The sequence below is a fragment of the Oncorhynchus masou genome, chromosome 4 (assembly GCF_036934945.1).
Source record: "Oncorhynchus masou masou isolate Uvic2021 chromosome 4, UVic_Omas_1.1, whole genome shotgun sequence".
In the NCBI taxonomy this organism is placed as follows: domain Eukaryota; kingdom Metazoa; phylum Chordata; class Actinopteri; order Salmoniformes; family Salmonidae; genus Oncorhynchus; species Oncorhynchus masou.
This window is the reverse complement of record NC_088215.1, coordinates 16266387-16285515: the sequence shown is the minus strand read 5'-3', so window position 1 is coordinate 16285515 and position 19129 is coordinate 16266387.

Here is a 19129-nt window from a genome sequence, read left to right as displayed (position 1 = left end):
GCATTGTCACTTTAATAACTCCACCTACATATTACCTCAACTAAAACGGTGCACCTACACATTGACTCTGTACGCTCCTGTATATAGTCTCACTATTGTTATTTTACTGCTGCTCTTTAATTACTTGTTACTTTTATTTCTTAGACATATTTGTTTTTAAACTGCATTGTTGATTACGGGCTCGTAAGTAAGCATTTCACTGTTGCATTCAGTAGCATGAACTGCCTAGTACATTACTGGGGCCAAGCTTCCTGCCATCCAGGCAGAGGTAGACATTAAAAACACACAGTATATCAAAACACAAGGAGGCACTTTTAAAGGTAGTTGGAGGAAATTATAGTTGAAATGATTAATTATGTATACATTATTATTAGAACCATTAAGTTTTAATACTATTATGTTATGGTATGAAATGTATGGGTTTTTGGTTAAACTAGGACTGAAATTGTAGGTAAAACAAATGAATTGTAAAGTACCTTGCGGGTTTAAGGGAGAAAGAGGGTATATCTCTTTAGACAGATAAGAATGTTCTTTGATGTTCCATTAGTGGAAGAGAGTAGGTCTTTTAGACAGATTGGAATGTTTGCTTTATTAGGGGAGTAGGAGACAATCTCCAGACCTGAAGACACTGCGCTATTGTGTGGATCGGAGAGAGTGTGAGAACTGATGACATAATTTTTATCTTCTCTTTAAAATGTAATGTTCTTCGTATTTTGGGTAAGTACTCATCAAGAATAAATGCTGAACTTGTTTTTAAGACTGGTCTCTTGCTATTTCATGCAAAATGATAAACTTACAACTTATTATGAAATAGATAGTGTGAATTTGGTTTTGGCTACAAAACATATAGGAATTTAGAATTCCTCTAACAAAGGTACAATATTTTATTGTTTTACAAGTAATGCATGGTAGAATGAGCCGCTGCAACTCCCTGGCCGACGCAAAAGCATACAGTGGAAGCTTAAAGAAAGTGTCAGCAACAACTCGGAATTGTCATCCAAAGGATGAATCTACCATTGCAATTCTGTTGATAGATGATTAGTACAACGGATTTCAAAATCAGAACAAAGTACAGGTGAGTGTAAAAGTTGCACATTACATTGCATCCCAGTAGCCGTTCCCTTGTGGCGGGGCTATTTTAGCAGGTTGCTTGGTTCAGAGATGCCAAGTCACTACAGTCCAAGAGGTATAACCTACCCAGTGGTGTGGCAGGTTTGGGAGTAGACAGTATTGCCATTCTCATACACCCGATTTGTAACTATATTGGGACGAGAACTGACTGTTCAACGACGCTGCTGGAGCTGACACATTGGGTGCTTTCATTGTCACCCTCATACCCAAAATCCTGAGAAACATCACTGCTGCTAAAATCCATGTTGCTTGAGGAGTTGGCCCTCCTGTTCAAGGCCTGTCGCTTCTGCCGAGGCAAGGGCGCCTGTCGCTTCTGCCGAGGCAAGGGCGCCTGTCGCTTCTGCCGAGGCAAGGGCGCCTGTCGCTTCTGCCGAGGCAAGGGCGCCTGTCGCTTCTGCCGAGGCAAGGGCGCCTGTCGCTTCTGCCGAGGCAAGGGCGCCTGTCGCTTCTGCCGAGGCAAGGGCGCCTGTCGCTTCTGCCGAGGCAAGGGCGCCTGTCGCTTCTGCCGAGGCAAGGGCGCCTGTCGCTTCTGCCGAGGCAAGGGCGCCTGTCGCTTCTGCCGAGGCATTTGAACCAGATTCCGCACTTGAGGTACCGTGGCCGATTGCTTCCGCTGCCGAGGCAAAGTGGCCGGTTGCTTCACCTAAGGTATTTAGGCAAGTCGTGGCACTTGATGAAGCACTGTGGCCAGTTGCTTCACCTAAGGTATTTGGGCCAGTTGCCATACTTGCCGAGGCATTATGGGTGACCGCTTGCGCGGCTCTGTGGCCAGCTGCTTCACCTAAGGCATTTGGGCCAGTCGTGGCGCTTGATGAAGCATTGTGGCCAGTTGCTTCAGCTAAGGTATTTGGGCCAGTCGTGATGCTTGTAGAGGCATTATGGGTGGCTGCTTCACCTGCTGAGGCACGGGAGCCGGTAGCTTCCACTGCATTGTAGCCAGTTACTTTTACTTGATTTTGGGGAATATATCTAATTACCTACAAAAGAAAATAAAGTTTTTCAAAATCGTAAAAATGACAGCATTTGAAGTTCTGCATTTATACACATTTAATTTTACTGAATTAAATGTTCAGAACAAAACACACCTTTAGGTGGAGGATAACAGGTTATCCCTCCAATTAGCAGGCAACAAATCCAAGAAATTCTAAATAAAAACATCCTAGTCAGTTAAATACAGGTACCTGTAAAACATGGAAGACAAGGGAATCAAACTCGAGCCATACAACTTACCTCAAAGACATTTCAAAACTCACAGCCATATTTCATCAAAACCTCAGTATTCAGAACTAATGGTAGCCAGAATCCTTTCCAGGAGATCCCTGATATTGTATCTGATTGTCTTTTTTGCTGCGCCTTAGAAAGGAATCCTAGACCCTTCTAATCTGGCTGGTTAATTAGGTACACCTGCAAGCCACTGAACATAATTTCCATTGGTCCAATTTCCCAATTGAGATTAGGTGCGCTTGATTTCATTCAGCTGGTGTGCTGGAGGGTTTGCGCATCATGGACAAAACCAGTGGTTTTAATTAATATAGAGTGAACTCTACCTACCTATTGCACTGGGTGAGCTTAATCAAGTGCACCTTTATTTCATGCTAATTAAGATCCTGCCAGGGGCTTTTGTAGGTGCAACCTCAGTGGTCCGGTGGAAGTGTGTTGTGCAAAAATATATTTTAGATTTTTCAAAGTAGCCTCACTTTGCCTTGGTGACAGCTTTGCATACTCTTGGCATTCTCTCAACCAGATTCATCAGGGAATGCTTTTCCAACAGTCTTGAAGGAGTTCCCACATTTGCTGAGCACTTGTTGGCTGATTTTCCTTCACTCTATGGTCCAACACATGCCAAACCATCGCAATTGGGTTGAGGTCGGGTGATTGTGGAGTCCAGGTCATCTGATGCAGCACTCCATCACTCTTCTCTTTGTCAAATAGACCTTACACAGCCTGGAAGTGTGTTGGGTCATTGTCCTATTGAAAAACAAACAATAGTCCCACTAAGCACAAACCAGATGGGATGGCGTATATAGCTACAGAATGTTGTGGTAGCCAGTGTACCTTGATTTCTAAATAAATCACAGACCGTGTCACCAGCAAAGCACCCCGACACCATCACAACTTGTCCTCCATGCTTCATGGTGGGAACCAGACATGCAGAGATCATCCGTTCACCTACCCTGCGTCTCACAAAGACACGGCGGTTGGAACCACAAATCTCAAATTTGGACTCATCAGACCAAAGGACAGATTTCCACCGGTCTAATGTCCATTGCTCGTGTTTCTTGGCCCAAGTAAGTCTCTTCTTACTGGTATCTTTTGGTATTGGTTTCTTTGCAGCAATTCGACCATGAAGGCCTGATTCACGCAGTCTCCTCTGAACAGTTGATGTTGAGCTGTGTCTGTTACTCTACCTCTGTGAAGCATTTATTTGGGCTGCAATTGTTGAGTCTGGTAACTCTCATGAACTTATCCTCTTCCGCAGAGGTAACTCTGGGTCTTCCTTTCCTGTTGTGGTCCTCATGAGAGCCAGTTTCATCATAGCTCTTGATGCATTTGAAGAAACGTTCAGTTCTTGAAATGTTCCTGACTGTCATTTCCCTTTGCTTATTTGAATGGTTCTCACCATAATATGGACTTGGTCTTTTACCAAATAGGACTATCTTCTGTATACCAACCTTAACTTGTCACAACACAAGAAGGAAATAAATTCCACAAATGAACTTTTTACAAGGCACACCTGTTAATTGAAATGCATTCCAAGTGACTACCTCATGAAGCTGGTTGAGAGAATGCCAAGAGTGTGCAAATCTGTCATCAAGGCAAAGGGTGGCTACTTTGAAGAATCTCAAATATAAAATATATTTCATTTTGTTTAACACTTGTTTTTGTTGCTACATGATTCCATATGTGACTCACCACCTGGATTCCATCTTATGTAGAAACATCTGAAATTGTGTTTGTTTTTTTACATCTGCTAAAAGTAGAGACTCAAAGCTACAAAATGGTATATCATACACTGTATTTGAGGAACAATGGGAAAGTAATTCTGCTTTGAAAGTTGATCATCTTTTAATCTCAATTTTGAGAAAACCACCTTTGAATGTTTTGGTATCTCGTTTAGAGCTCTTCTTTGTCTCCACCCATTCAGCATTGTTCACACCCTCTTAATAAGCTTTAGCCCCACCCATCTCGTTTCGCTTTCAGAGCACACACTTGACGCTCTGGCCAATGATTTGTTTACCTCTCGATAACATGAAAACAGCCTAACCAGTTCTGCTGGAAACAATTTCATGATGCTTTCTTGCAGACGTTTACTGACACCGGCCATATTCAACGGGTGTTGTACACACGTCACGTAACGTTAGCTAACGAGCCAGCCAGCTAATGTTAGCTAGTTAAACAACAATTGACAAAGTGGCAACAATGCCACAGTGCTGGGAGCTAACCAACCAGGTCCAATGTTAGCTTTTGATTTTTACGTTCAAACGGCTCCCCTGTGAAGTCGTGACTTGCAACATACGCCTAGTTTCCTGAATCGGGTCACGTGTTATTTCATAGTTTTGATGTGTTCACTATTATTCTACAATGTAGAAAATAGTAAAAATAAAGAAAACCCTTGAATGACTAGGTGTGTCCAAGTTTGAGTGCTACTGCATGGTAGACAAGAGATTGTCCAACAACACAGAATTTACATTTATTACATAAAAGCAGACCATTGAATGCATGTACAATTCATCCCGTGTCATGAGTCTTTGGCCAAACAGGCAGTCGACTACAGCAGACAAATGTGTTAATGTGTCAATGTTTGTGAATGAGTTCCATGTGACACATTATGCTAGCTATGCTAGCTACTTGTTCTTATTTTTTTATTTCGCCTTTATTTAACCAGTTAGGCAAGTTGAGAACAAGTTCTCATTTACAACTGCGACCTGGCCAATATAAAGCAGAGCAGTGCGACAAAAACAACCACATAGATACACATGGGATAAACAAACGTACAGTCAATAATACATTAGAAAAAAGAACAATCTTTATACAGTGAGTGCAAATGAGGTAAGAGAAGGGAGGTATAAGGCAATAAATAGGCCATGGTGGCGAAGTAATTACAATATAGCAATTAGACACTGGAATGGTAGATGTGCAGAAGGTGAATGTGCAAGTAGAGATACTGTGTTGCAAAGGAGCAAGATGAATAAATAAATACAGTATGGGGACGAGGTAGTTGGATGGGCTGTTTACAGATGGGCTATGTACAGGTGCAGTGATCTGTGAACTGCTCGAACAGCTGGTGCTTAAAGCTAATGAGGGAGATATTTGTCTCCAGTTTCAGTGATTTTTGCAGTTTGTTCCAGTCATTAGCAGCGGAGAACTGGAAGGAAAGGCAGCCAAAGGAGGAATTGGCCTCGGGGGTGACCAGTGAGATATACCTGCTGGAGCGTGTGCTACGGGTGGGTGTTGTTATGGTGACCAGTGAGCTAAGTTGGAGCTTTACCTAGCAAAGACTTGGAGCCAGTGGGTTTGGCGATGAGTATGAAGCGATGACCAGCCAACGAGAGCGTACAGGTCGCAGTGGTGGGTGATATATGGGGCTTTGGTGACAAAACGGATGGCACTGTGATAGATGGCATTACATTTGCTGAGTAGAGTGATGGAGGCTATTTTATAGATGACATCACCGAAGTCAAGGATCGGTAGGATAGTCAGTTTTACAAGGGTATGTTTGGCAGCATGAGTGAAGGAGGATTTGTTGCGAAATAGGAAGCAGATTCTAGATTTAATATTGGATTGGATAATATTGGATTGGAGATGCTTAAGATGCGAGTCTGGAAGGAGAATTTACAGCCTAGCCAGACAGCTAGGTATTTGTAGTTGTCCACATATTCTAAGTCAGAACCGTCCAGAGTAGTGATGCTGGACAATTTGTCAGGTGCAGGCAGTGACCGCATCGGGCAGGTGCGGGCAGTTTTACTTGCATTTAAGAACAGTTGGAGGCCACAGAAGGAGAGTTGTATGGCATTGAAGCTCATCTGGGTGTTAGTTAACACAGTGTCCAAAGAAGGGCCAGAAGTATACAGAATGGTGTCGTCTGCGGAGAGGTGGATCAGAGAATCACCAGCAGCGAGAGCGACATCCTTGATATATACAGAGAAGGAAAAGTCGGCCTGAGAATTCAACCCTGTGGCACCCCCATAGACACTGCAAGAGGTCCGGACAACAGGCATTCCAATTTGACACACTGAACTCTATATCAGAGAAATAGTTGGTGAACCAGGCAAGGAAATCATTTGAGAAACCAAGACTGTGGAGTCTGCCAATAAGAATGTGGTAATTGACAGTCTCGAAAGCCTTGGCCAGGTTGATGAATACTGCTGTACAATAATATCTCTTATCGTTGGCGGTTATGATATCGTTTAGGACCTTGAGCGTGGCTGAGGTGCACCCATGACCAGCTCTGAAACCAGATTGCATAGCAGAGAAGGTACGGCGGGATTCGAAATGGTCGGTAATCTGTTTGTTGAGTTGGCTTTCGAAGACCTTAGAAAGGCAGTGTAGGATAGATATATGTCGGTAGCAATTTGGGTCTACAGGATCGTGGACCAATCCGATGGTTTTATAGAGGGAAATCTAACTTTCCATTGCACTGTGTGAGCTTAAGCAAGTGCACCTTTTAATGCAGGGTAATGAAGTTCCTGCCAGGGGCTTTTGCAGGTGCAACCTCAGTGGTCCGGGAAGAAATGTGTTGTGCAAAAAGGCTGCACACACAGACTGTGTCCAAAAATTCCATACGGTGACAAATTAAATGAAGTACGCTAGACAAGAGATTGTCCAACAGCAAAGTATAACTCGTCGAAAATTATATGCACATAATTACATTCGTGTTCATGAGTCTGCGGCCAAACAGTCAACTACAACAGGCAAATATGTCCAAAAATCCTGCTAGCTCAACTGTCGTGCTAGTGCCTACCAGCTTCCTCGGAACTTAATGGATCCATTTAAGGGCTGAAGTCTGATACGCAGTTAGATAGCTGGTTAAGAAAAATGTACATGTTTGAAGACAGTCTAACAAATATATTCTGTACAATTGATAGGAACCGTTCCAGGGATCGTGAAAATCAAATCCATTCTATAGGAGCCTGTGGTACATTGGGGCGTAGCCTAGTGGTTCGAGCGTTGGACTTGTAACTGGAAGGTTGCAAGTTCAAACCCCCAAGCTGACAAGGTACAAATCTGTCGCTCTGCCCCTGAACAGGCAGTTAACCCACTGTTCCTAGGCTGTCATTGAAAATAAGAATTTGTTCTTCACTGACTTGCCTAGTTAAATAAAGGTCAAATTAAAAATCATTAAATGGACCAGGAATGGGCTACAGGTGAAGAATATTGAGGCACAAAGTAAAAGGCCCATCAATATCCAGTTGAAGCTAGAACATTTAGAATGGGCTGTGTCTCAATCCACTGCATCCGCCTGTCGTCCTTAAGCATCTGCGCTGGACAGGGGCCAAGCTACAGTGGTGTTGGTCAGACACCTCAAAATGCAGTCTCATAAGCTAGCATCAGAACGGTTTGGCCTACAAACATTATGGACAATTGACTCCCGAACATAGTTACATTTCCCTCTTTGACCCCACAATTTGTAAGATGCATCTGAAGGCAACCCAGACAAACAGAAGTATGGAGGTAGCTGTGCCAACAGGGGGTTGAAGCAGCCAAAACATTGCAGGCATCACCTAGATATGGAACAGACACTTCTAAACTGATTTAACTCTTTGCCATTTGTGGTGTGGGCTATAGTAGAAGGCCAAATACAAGTTTGAAACCAGAAGGTCACTCAATTCTAATAGCTAATTTAGCCATGGTCTGACCGTTTAAACAAACAAAAAAAAATCCTATATGTTGCTAACTCACCAACAACTTGGACTGAGGTTGAAGACAGTCTCACTGTATACAATGCATGCCTACATCTAAAGTATGAACATATGAAGAATGTCTGACAACTCACCCCTTCACAAATGCTCTTATGTAGACCCAAGCTTTTATTTTGAACAACCAGTAGCAAAGGTAAAAGATTAGAAACCCAAAGAATGAACTGAACAGTCATTTCTACGAGACTGCGCACCACCGGTTCTCAATTAGCAAGCAATGGACACGAGAATCATTATTTCAAAGAGACAAGGCATTTTTGAAAGTATAATTGTTGATGTATTCCATAACTCTGGAGTAGCAAGAGCACCAGCAACTTCCTGGTTGAAAAAAAAGCACAAAGAAATGCAGTGTCAGCAACACAGAATGTTAAGTAACCAATGTCAAAAACAATACTCACCATTACAGCTTCTAGAGGATGAATCCATTATATTTTCCTGTTGATAGATATATGGTTAGTACAAAGGCCTTCAAGTTCAGAGAGCAAAGTTCAGAGCAGGTTAAAGTGAACCATTACCTTGCAGAATCCTTCACTAGTGGTGGATATATGCTTGGTGCACCAATGCTAACATAAACGTCCTTGGGAGCATTTCCACTGTCAACACGCATTGCCTCCCTAGGAGTGTAGCTGATTTGGGAAAAGACAGTTCTGCCATTATCGTAGTGCGATTTGGAACTGTAGGAATAGATTGGGATGATACCCGACTGTTCAATGATGCTGGCCTGAACGCTACTAGAGGCACCATCTTCAGTGCTTTGGTAGTGCTTCTGCTGAGGCATGGGGATCAGTTGCTGCTGTGGCATGGCAGTGTGTAGCTTCCGCTGCTGGGACATTTGAGCTGGATACCACACTTGCTGGGGTACGGCGGTCAGCTGCTCCTGCGGTAGAGGGGTGGAGGCCGGTTGCTTCTGCTGCTGGGGAGATTGAGCTGGATGCCACACTTGCTGATGCGTCTGCGGCATGGCGGTCAGTGCAGCGACTTGTTGCTTCTGGACCATTTTAGCTGGATACCACACGTCGTGAGGCTGCTGGGGCATAGGGGCAGGTTGATTCTGTGCCAGATGCCACACTTGCTGAAGCATGGCAGCCGGTTGCTTATGCTGCTGGGGCATTTGAGCAATTTGCCACAGTTGTTGGGGTATGGCAGTCAGTTCCTCCTGCGGTAGATGCATAGGGGCTGGTTGCTTCTGCTCCTGGGGAATTTGATCTGGATGCCACACTTGCTGAGGTGGCTGGGGCATGGCGGTTGGTTCAATTTGCTGCTGAGGTTCAGTAGCTGGTTGCTTTTGCTGGTGAGGCATTTGAGCTGGATGCCACACTTGCGGGGGCATGGTGGCCTGTTCCTTCTGCCGTTGAGGCATTGGGGCTGGTTGCTTCTGCAGCTGGGGCATTTGAGCTGGATGCCACGCTTGCTGGGGCATGGCGGTCGGTAGCTTCTGCGGCAGAGGCATGGAGGCCAGATGCTTCTGGGGCATTTGACCTGGATATCTCACTTGCTGGGCTATGGTGGCCAGTTCCTGTTGCTGCTGGGGAACGTGCACTGGATGCAACTCTTGCTGCATTATGGTGGTCAGTTGCTTCTGCTGCTGGGGCATTTGAGCTGGATACCACACTTGCTGAGGCATGGTCAGTTCCTTCTCCCGCCGAGTTGCATCGGCTTGTTGCTTCTGGACCATTTTAGCTGGATACCACACGTCATGAGGCTGCTGGGGAATGGGGGCCAGTTGCCACACTTGCTGAAGCATGGCAGCCGGTTGCTTATGCAGCTGGGGCATTTCAGCGGATTGCCACAGTTGTGGTGGAATGGTAGTCAGATCCTTCTGCAGTTGACGCATAGGGACTGGCTGCTCCTGGGGAAATTGAGCTGGATGCCACACTTGCTGAGGTTGCTGGCTTATGGCGGCCGGTTCCTTCTGATGCTGAGGTTCAGTAGCTGGTTGCTTTTGCTGCTGGGGAATTTGAACTGGATACCACACTTGCTGTGGTAGCTGGGGCATGGGGGCCAGTTGCTTTTCCTGCTGGGGCATTTGAGTTGGATACATTTTCTGAGGTGCCTGGGGCATGGGGGCCAGTTGCTTTTGCAGGATGGAGGCCAGATGTTTCTGTTGCTCTTCAGTAAGCTGCGCTTGCAATTGAGCTGTTGGAGAGATGTAATAAAGTGAGCCTGCATAGAGCCATGCTGCATCAGAACCTGGTGCATGATAGCCATCACTTAGGTGAGAAACAAAGTAAAATGGAAGCTTTGGAAGTAATTGGAATCACAACTGTTATTTGAAATTAATGTGTAGAAACTCACTTGATGTAGAACAGGTTATCCCACCAATTAGCAGGCAACAAAGCCAAGAAACTCTTAAAAAAATAAAAAGTCTGTTATTAACATAGCTTCCTGTAACAACTGAAGGACAAGGGGAAAAAACTAGAGCAATACTTTTAAAACCTACCTGAAAGCGATTCCAATCATCACGGCCATTTTGCGCCTCAAAACCTCAACAGTAATCAGAACTAATGGCCAGTATAAGCCCTAATATAATATCCCTTATGCTGTATCTGGTTGCTCCTTCTAAGCTATATTTTTGGTTGCTCCTTTTAAACAAATCCCAGACCCTTCTAACGTCATTGACTAATTAAGGACAGCTGTAAGTCTCTGAACTACATTTGATTCCTAATTCCAAATTGACCCCTAAATCCTACAACCTGGCCTAAACCCGTCTGTGAATCAGAAATTATTGAATAGGTATAAGCAATATGGCCATAATTGCATCCAGCCTAGTAGAAGTCAAGGTGAAGCAATTACCATATTGCTATAACCTATCGGATCGTTTCAAATGCCCATAAGTGACTAAGTGGTAGGTGTAGGGGCTAGGGGTTGATTTGGAATGTAGAAATTTACTCAGGTCTGGTTGATTCTCTAATTGAGATCCTGACAGGTTTGACAGCCCTTACTCTAATGCATGCGTCAAACTCATTACACGGAGGGCCGAGTGTCTGTGGGATTTTGGTCCTTCCTTGTAGGAAAAAACAAAAACCTACAGACACTAGGCCATCCATGGACTGAGTTTGACACCCCTGCTCTAAAGTAGGAAACACATTTTTGTCTTGGCACTTCATTGATCGGTTTAAATTATTGCTTGTACAAAATTCACTTGGTTCATTTGAAGATTAGAGGCTGAATGAGCAGTTAGGCACCATTATTTTACACATGCCTTCTTTAAAACCGCGTGTTTCATTCAGCATAGCAACATTAGATGGATTACAGTTTCATTTGCACAAAGTGCAACATCTTAGACAAATTCTGATTTCAGACAGACACCAATTAAACACTCATGCTATGCTTTTGATGATCTGAGTCTTTAATTTTTCAGAGGCAAACATACAGTTGGGCTCGTTTGAGTGGTAAGGCTAAAGCAACTGACTGTAGACCAAAGTCAAGAAGTAAAGTCAGGAGAGGTGCATCTGCGACAACCGAAATTCGGATACTATGTCGTCTTCCAACAGCAAGGCTCAGATCACCATGGCAGTGTTGACATTGCTTATACAAAGTTTCCTTTATAATGTCAAAAACACATAACTCCAACACCCACTCACAAACTGAAATAATTTGTGTACATTATACAATCAATAAATGAGAGAGAACCTCAATCACATCATTCATTCATGCACTGTAGGCTACACATTAACTGCAGCAAATTGGTTCCTGTTTCAGTCATGTTTTTGTTTGTGTGAGTTAAACAAAAACACTAATGATTGGTTGACAATGGAGCCCCCACATGACAGGTGATGGCTGCAGGATGAAGTTGGTGAAGAGCAATTGCAGAAACTTGGAGTTTCTGCAGATTTTTGTAAAGTTCATGCAGTCGACATATAGACTCGCGTCGGAAATGTTTTATCCCCAGAACGCAACACACTTTGAAAGGCGGTGTCATGACGTTGGCCTGGGGGGGTTGGTTTATGACAGTCATAAATACCTCCTCCCCCCTTTTCCTCTCTCTAACCTACTGAGGTTACATTTAAAAAAAATCTTGGTTAACATAGAGATTCTGGGAGCATCAGTATGTGGGGGAAATTAACTATATTCTGGTAATCCGAACAATTGAACATATGCAGTGGTACTTAATGAATATAATGTCTGTTCGATTGTCATCTGAGACATTCTCATCCATGATGATGACATAAACTCTGCAGTGGAAAGTCTATACATCAGAGTTATCAGATTCACATGGAATTTTTGCTCAATTTAAATGTTTGAATATGAAATTATTTGTGATGGGATGAAATGTGATTTTAGCTTCTGTGAGATGTGGGTTTTCATAAGTTAGGGCTGCTCACTCAGTGGCCCGCCCACGTGAAGAGACAGCGGTTGTAAACTATGACACGCACCCCTTTTCTCCCTTCCTATATAAAGCCTTGACGACAACATAACTTTCTGTTCCAATGAGGTAGGATGACGATCCTATGTCAGAATGGTTCAGATAAAACTACAGAACGAAGCCAACATCAGCATGAGCTTTGGTTGCGAATGCTATGAACTTTGAACTCTTATTCACAACAGAAGTGATACCTCCTAGCCGTTGAGTTAGCGACCGCAGCTGCAAATGCAGGTTCGGAAGGAACAGACATAGTATCCCATCTACCACACAATGACGTTACTACAACTTATACAAGTGACCACCAGAGACATTCTTCAAAGGACAGAGGACTGGGTTGGGCAGCACGGCCTTCCATCGACCACCAACCTACTGAAGCGCAGCTCAGAGTAAACATTTATTGCATTTTCCTTTTCCAAATGGGCGGTAATTTAGAATGCATAAGATACTGTATTTACGACAGCACAGCTTCGCCTCTGTTCCAGTCTCCCGCTCTTTCGCTCAAACCCAGCCCCTTTTCCTTTGTGTAACAAGCTGTCATATCTGTTCCGCCCACTAGGGACGTTTTCCTTTATGACGGCAATTTGTAATCAAGTTATGATTTAATTATGTGTATGTGTGATTCTGTGTGATTAGTTAGGTATTTAGTAAATAAATAATTAAACCCAATTTTGTATTGCTGATTCAACTTGTTAGCCAGGATTCTTGCAGATAACCAAGAATTTACAACTTTAAGATTATGAGACTGAAGTAAGATGACGATTACTACTATTGATGTAAAATAATACTAAATCTTTAAGAGTTTATTCAGAAGATAACAGCTCTATAAATATTATTTTGTGGTGCCCGACTCTCTAGTTAATTATATTTACATGATTAGCTCAATCAGGTGATATTAATTACGGATAAATTATTTTATAGAATAGCATGTCATAGCAATTAATCCGGCATAGCCAAAGACACGACATCGGTGACCTACAATTGTTACAGACTTGACGTAAGTGATCAGCTCGATGGTGCCCACTATCTCCAGAAAATGTCTCCCTCATGTGGATGAAATAAAACACAAGACAACAACCCATCTCATCATCCTCTGACCGTCTACCCTCCTTTGTGGAAGCATTTTTTCCAATGTTGTCTCAACTTTGATTGCAGTACACATCCACAAACACATAAACTCGATTACAACTGTTTAGATAGCTATGCATGTATCTACAGCCCACTTAAATCTGCCATAGTGTTTTCCCTATTCCGACTGATGTTTCCTCTTGCATTCCATCTCTGATAATTATACTTGATTCCAAGTCTGTGCCTTGAAAATTCCAATCTCCTTTTCTTCTCCTGTTTCTTTCAGTACAGCAGGCAGACAATCTGTTCTTTTTTTCTGTACTTTATTGTACGGCCCTTAATGTCTAGAAATCTGCACTCACTCCCCTCTTCCACTGCTGTAGGCTGGCCTACTGTAACTGGAACGCAAATGTATGTCACTTAAATCAGACCTGGGTTCAGATACTATTTAAAATATTTCAATTAATTTCACATACATTCAAAGTAAGTATTCTGATATTTTATTTGAAAAGATAAGTAGTTAAATGTTATGTATTTAGAAATACACTTGGAAAGTGTTTGAAAAACTCAAAATCACACACAAATTTACACTCCAATGTATTAAATAAGTATTTGAAAATACTGTCAAATAATACAATTTGTATTATAACCCAGATATTATAAATCAGATACTGAAATACACATGTTTTTGAATACAGGTCTGCACTTAAATGTAGAATTTGCATGAAAATACACATATGTATTGTATTATACTGCATCATATTCTATTGTATTTGTTGTTTCTTTGCGATTGCATTTGAAATCCTCAACGGTTATTTTTTCTGAAGACAGATTCCAATTCTTCTTTCTCTGTTAGACCTTCCAGGCCCTATTAGTCTACTGAGGTCAGTCAGTTGCGACAGCCTTGGTTTCTCAAATGATTGCCTCGCCTGGTTTACCAACTACTTCTCTGATAGAGTTCAGTGTGTCAAATCGGAGGGACTGTTGTCCGGATCTCTGACAGTCTTTATGGGTGTGCCACAGGGTTCAAATCCCTATGGCCGACTCTCTTTTCTGTATACATCAATGATGTTGCTCTTGCTGCTGGTGAATCTCTGATCCACCTCTACGCAGACGACACCATTCTGTATACTTCTGGCCCCTCCTTGGACACTGTGTTAACTAACCTCCAGATGAGCTTCAATGCCATACAACTCTCCTTCCATGGCCTCCAACTGCTCTTAAATGCAAGTGTAGCCTTTCCTTTTAGTTCTCTGCTGCCAATGACTGGAATGAATTGCAAAAATCGCTGAAGCTGGAGACCTATATTTCCCTCACTAACTTTAAACATCAGCTATCTGAGCTGCTAACGGATCGCTGCAGGTGTACATAGACCATCTGTAAATAGCCCACCCAATCTACCTACCGCATCCCCATATTGTTTTTATTTACTTTTCTGCTCTTTTGCACACCAGTTTTTGTACTTGCACATCATCATCTGCTCATCTATCACTCCAGTGTTAATTTGCTAAACTGTAATTACTTCACTACTATGGCCTATTTATTTCCTTACCTCCCCACGCCATTTGCACACACTGTATATAGACTTTCTTTTTTTCTATTGTGTTATTGACTGTACGCTTGTTTATTCCATGTTGCTGTTTGTGTCGCACTGCTTTGCTTTATCTTGGCCAGGTCACAGTTGTAAATGAGAACTTGTTCTCAACTAGCTTACCTGGTTAAATAAAGATGAAATAAATAAAAAATGATAAACACTAGAAACGCACAATCCCACCATCATTGCTCAGACTGTCCGCAATAGGTTGAGAGAGGCTGGACTGAGGTCTTGTAGGCTTGTTGTAAAGCAGGTCATCACCAGACATCACCGGCAACAACGTCGCCTATGGGCACAATCCCAGCATCGCTGGACCAGACAGGACTGGCAAAAAGTGCTCTTCGCTGACAAGTCGCGGATTCACATTTCTCATTGAAGGAATGAGTGTTACACAGAGGCCTGTACTCTGGAGCGGGATAGATTTGGAGGTGGAGGGTCCGTTATGTTCTGGGGCGGTGTGTCACAGCATGATTGGACTTAGCTTGTCACTGCAGGCAATCTCAACGCTGTGTGTTATGTCCTCCTCCCTTATGTGGTAACCTTCCTGCAGGCTCATCCTGACATGACCCTCCAGCATGACAATGCCACCAGCCATACTGCTAGTTCTATGTGTGATTTCCTGCAAGACAGGAATGTCAGTGTTCGGTCATGGCAGGCGAAGAGCCCGGATCTCAATCCCATTGAGCACGTCTGGGACCTGTTGGATCGGAGGGTGAGGGCTTGGGTCATTCCCCCTAGAAATGTCCGGGAACTTGCAGGTGCCTTGGTAGAAGAGTGGGGTAACATCTCACAGCAAGAACTGGCAAATCTGGTGCAGTCCATGAGGAGATGCACTGCAGTACTTAATGCAGCAGGTGGCAACACCAGATACTGTTACTTTTGATTTTGACTCCCCCTTTGTTCAGGGACACAATTCCAGTTCTGTTAGTCATGTCTGTGGAACTGTGGAACTCAGTTTGTGTCAGTTGTAGAATCTTATGTTCATACAAATATTTACACGTTAAGTTTGCTGGAAATAAACACAGGACACTGAGAGGACGTTTATTTTTTTGCAGAGTTTATATTAACTTCAGGTGCAGTGAAATGATAAAAATCTATCTTTAAATTGTCTTGGGAACAGGAGTGGATAAATATTTCTATCAGCGTCTCGGGGAAAATGCCAATGCACGTGTAATGTGTTATCTTTGACACTTTTGCAAGCAGACAGTATTTCAACCACATAAAATACACACCCAAGACTAACTGAAGTTACCATTCTCAGCTTTCCATTGCCTCAACTTCTTGCGTCGCGCAATCCCGGATCCGGGATCCTATTTATAGCCTCAAGCTCATTAGCATAACGCAACGTTAACTATTCATGAAAATCGCAAATGAAATGAAATAAATATATTTGCTCTCAAGCTTAGACTTTTGTTAACAACACTGTCATCTCAGATTTTCAAAATATGCTTTTCAACCATAGCTAAACAAGCATTTGTGTAAGAGTATTGATAGCTAGCGTAGCATTTAGCGTAGCATTTAGCGGGCAACATTTGCACAAAAACCAGAAAAGGATTCAAATAAAATCATTTACCTTTGAATAACTTCGGATGTTTTCAATGAGGAGACTCTCAGTTACATAGCAAATGTTCAGTTTTTCCTGAAAGATTCTTTGTGTAGGAGAAATCGCTCCGTTTTGTACATCACGTTTGGGTACCAAAAAAAAACGAAAATTCAGTCATCAAAACGGCGAACTGTTTTCCAAATTAACTCCATAATATCGACTGAAACACGGCAAACACTGTTTAGAATCAATCCTCAAGGTGGTTTTCACATATCTCTTCATTGATATATTGTTCGTGGATGTCTACTTTCTCCTCTGAATCGCTTGGAAAAAGACGTGCAGCTGAAGATGACGCACCAATTTCGACGGAGGACACCGGGCGGACACCTGGCAAATGTAGTCTCTTATGGTCAATCTTCCAATGATATGCCTACAAATACGTCACAATGCTGCAGACACCTTGCGCATTCACAGCCATATAAGGAGACAATGAAAAACAGAGCCTCAAAAATCCTGCTCCTTTCCTGTTTGAAGTTTCATCTTGGTTTCGCCTGTAGCATCAGTTTTGGGGCACTCACAGACAATATCTTTGCAGTTTTGGAAATGTCAGAGTGTTCTCTTTCCAAAGCTGTCAATTATATGCATAGTCGAGCATGTTTTTGTGACAAAATATTGCGCTTCAAACGGGCACGTTTTTTTATCCAATAAGGAAATAGCGCCCCCATAGATGTAAGAGGTTCAAATCTGTCAAAATGACATTTGGCACAGGACCAATGTTTCCACTGTGTTCTAGCATGCTACCTGCTCCTTAAATAATTTTACCTGTTAAGATGACTAATGCATTCATTCTATCAACATAAGACATTTGTGAGCACTACTTTAGTCTTCTGGGGCAACATGTTATGACAGAAGAGAAGCTGCATGTATTAAACTATAGTTGACAAATGGCCTGCCTAATGTAAGTAAGCAGAAACGTGTCTAAATTAGGAGTGAAAGTAGCCATTAAGCTCAGTTATGGTGGATCAAACTGGATAGGTAGCCCACTTTAAATTGATTGACAGAGTCAATCAGACAACCATGAGATGCGAAACAGAGCCTGCGCATACCACAAAAAAACAGGTTTACATGCCACAGTAGCCCATCTCCGGGGTACAAACTTTCTCAGGTTTTTGTAAAACAGGATTTGATGTTTACATGTCAACACAAAATAAATACTTCAGGATCCCGAATAATGGTATATTGATGTACATGTAAACGTGGTCAGTGGCTTTAACGTAGAGACAATCTTGGGATTTGTCAACCAGCAGCAAAGATAAAAATAAATTATATATTTGAAATCCAAAAGATTAGGAACTGTGAACCACATTCCCTTTTACTACAAATTGTGCTGGCAACCAACACAATATTTTATTGTTTTACAAGTAATGCAGGGTAGAATGAGCAGCAGCAACTCCCTGGCCGACGCAAAAGCATACAGTGGAAGCTTAAAGAAAGTGTCAGCAACAACTTGGAATTGTCATCCAAAGGATGAATCTACCATTGCAATTCTGTTGATAGATGATTAATACACAGCTCAAAAAAATAAAGGGAACACTTAAACACACTGTAACTCCAAGTCAATCCCACTTCTGTGAAATCAAACTGTCCACTTAGGAATCAACACTGATTGACAATAAATTTCACATGCTGTTGTGCAAATGGAATAGATAACAGGTGGAAATTATAGGCAATTAGCAAGACACCCCCAATAAAGGAGTGATTCTGCAGGTGGGGACCACAGACCACTTCTCAGTTCCTATGCTTCCTGGCTGATTGAATGCTGGCGGTGCTTTCACTCTAGTGGTAGCATGAGACGGAGTCTACAACCCACACAAGTGGCTCAGGTAGTGCAGCTCATCCAGGATGGAACATCAATGCGAGCTGTGGCAAGAAGGTTTACTGTGTCTGTCAGCGTAGTGTCAAGAGCATGGAGGCGCTACCAGGAGACAGGCCAGTACATCAGGAGACGTGGAAGAGGCCGTAGGATTGCAACAACCCAGCAGCAGGACCGCTACCTCCACCTTTGTGCAAGGAGGAGCAGGAGGAGCACTGCCAGAGCCCTGCAAAATTACCTCCAGCAGGCCACAAATGTGCATATGTCTGCTTAAACAGTCAGAAACAGACTCCATGAGGGTGGTATTAGGGCCCGATGTCCACAGGTGGGGGTTGTGCTTACAGCCCAACACCGTGCAGGACGTTTTTCATTTGCCAGAGAACACCAAGATTGGCAAATTTGCCACTGGCGCCCTGTGCTCTTCACAGATGAAAGCAGGTTCACACCGAGCATGTGACAGACGTGACAGTCTGGAGACGCCGTGGAGAACGTTCTGCTGCCTGCAACATCCTCCAGCATGACCGGTTTGGCGGTGGGTCAGTCATGGTGTGGGGTGGCATTTCTTTGGGGGGCCGCACAGCCCTCCATGTGCTCGCCAGAGGTAGCCTGACTGCCATTAGGTACCGAGATGAGATCCTCA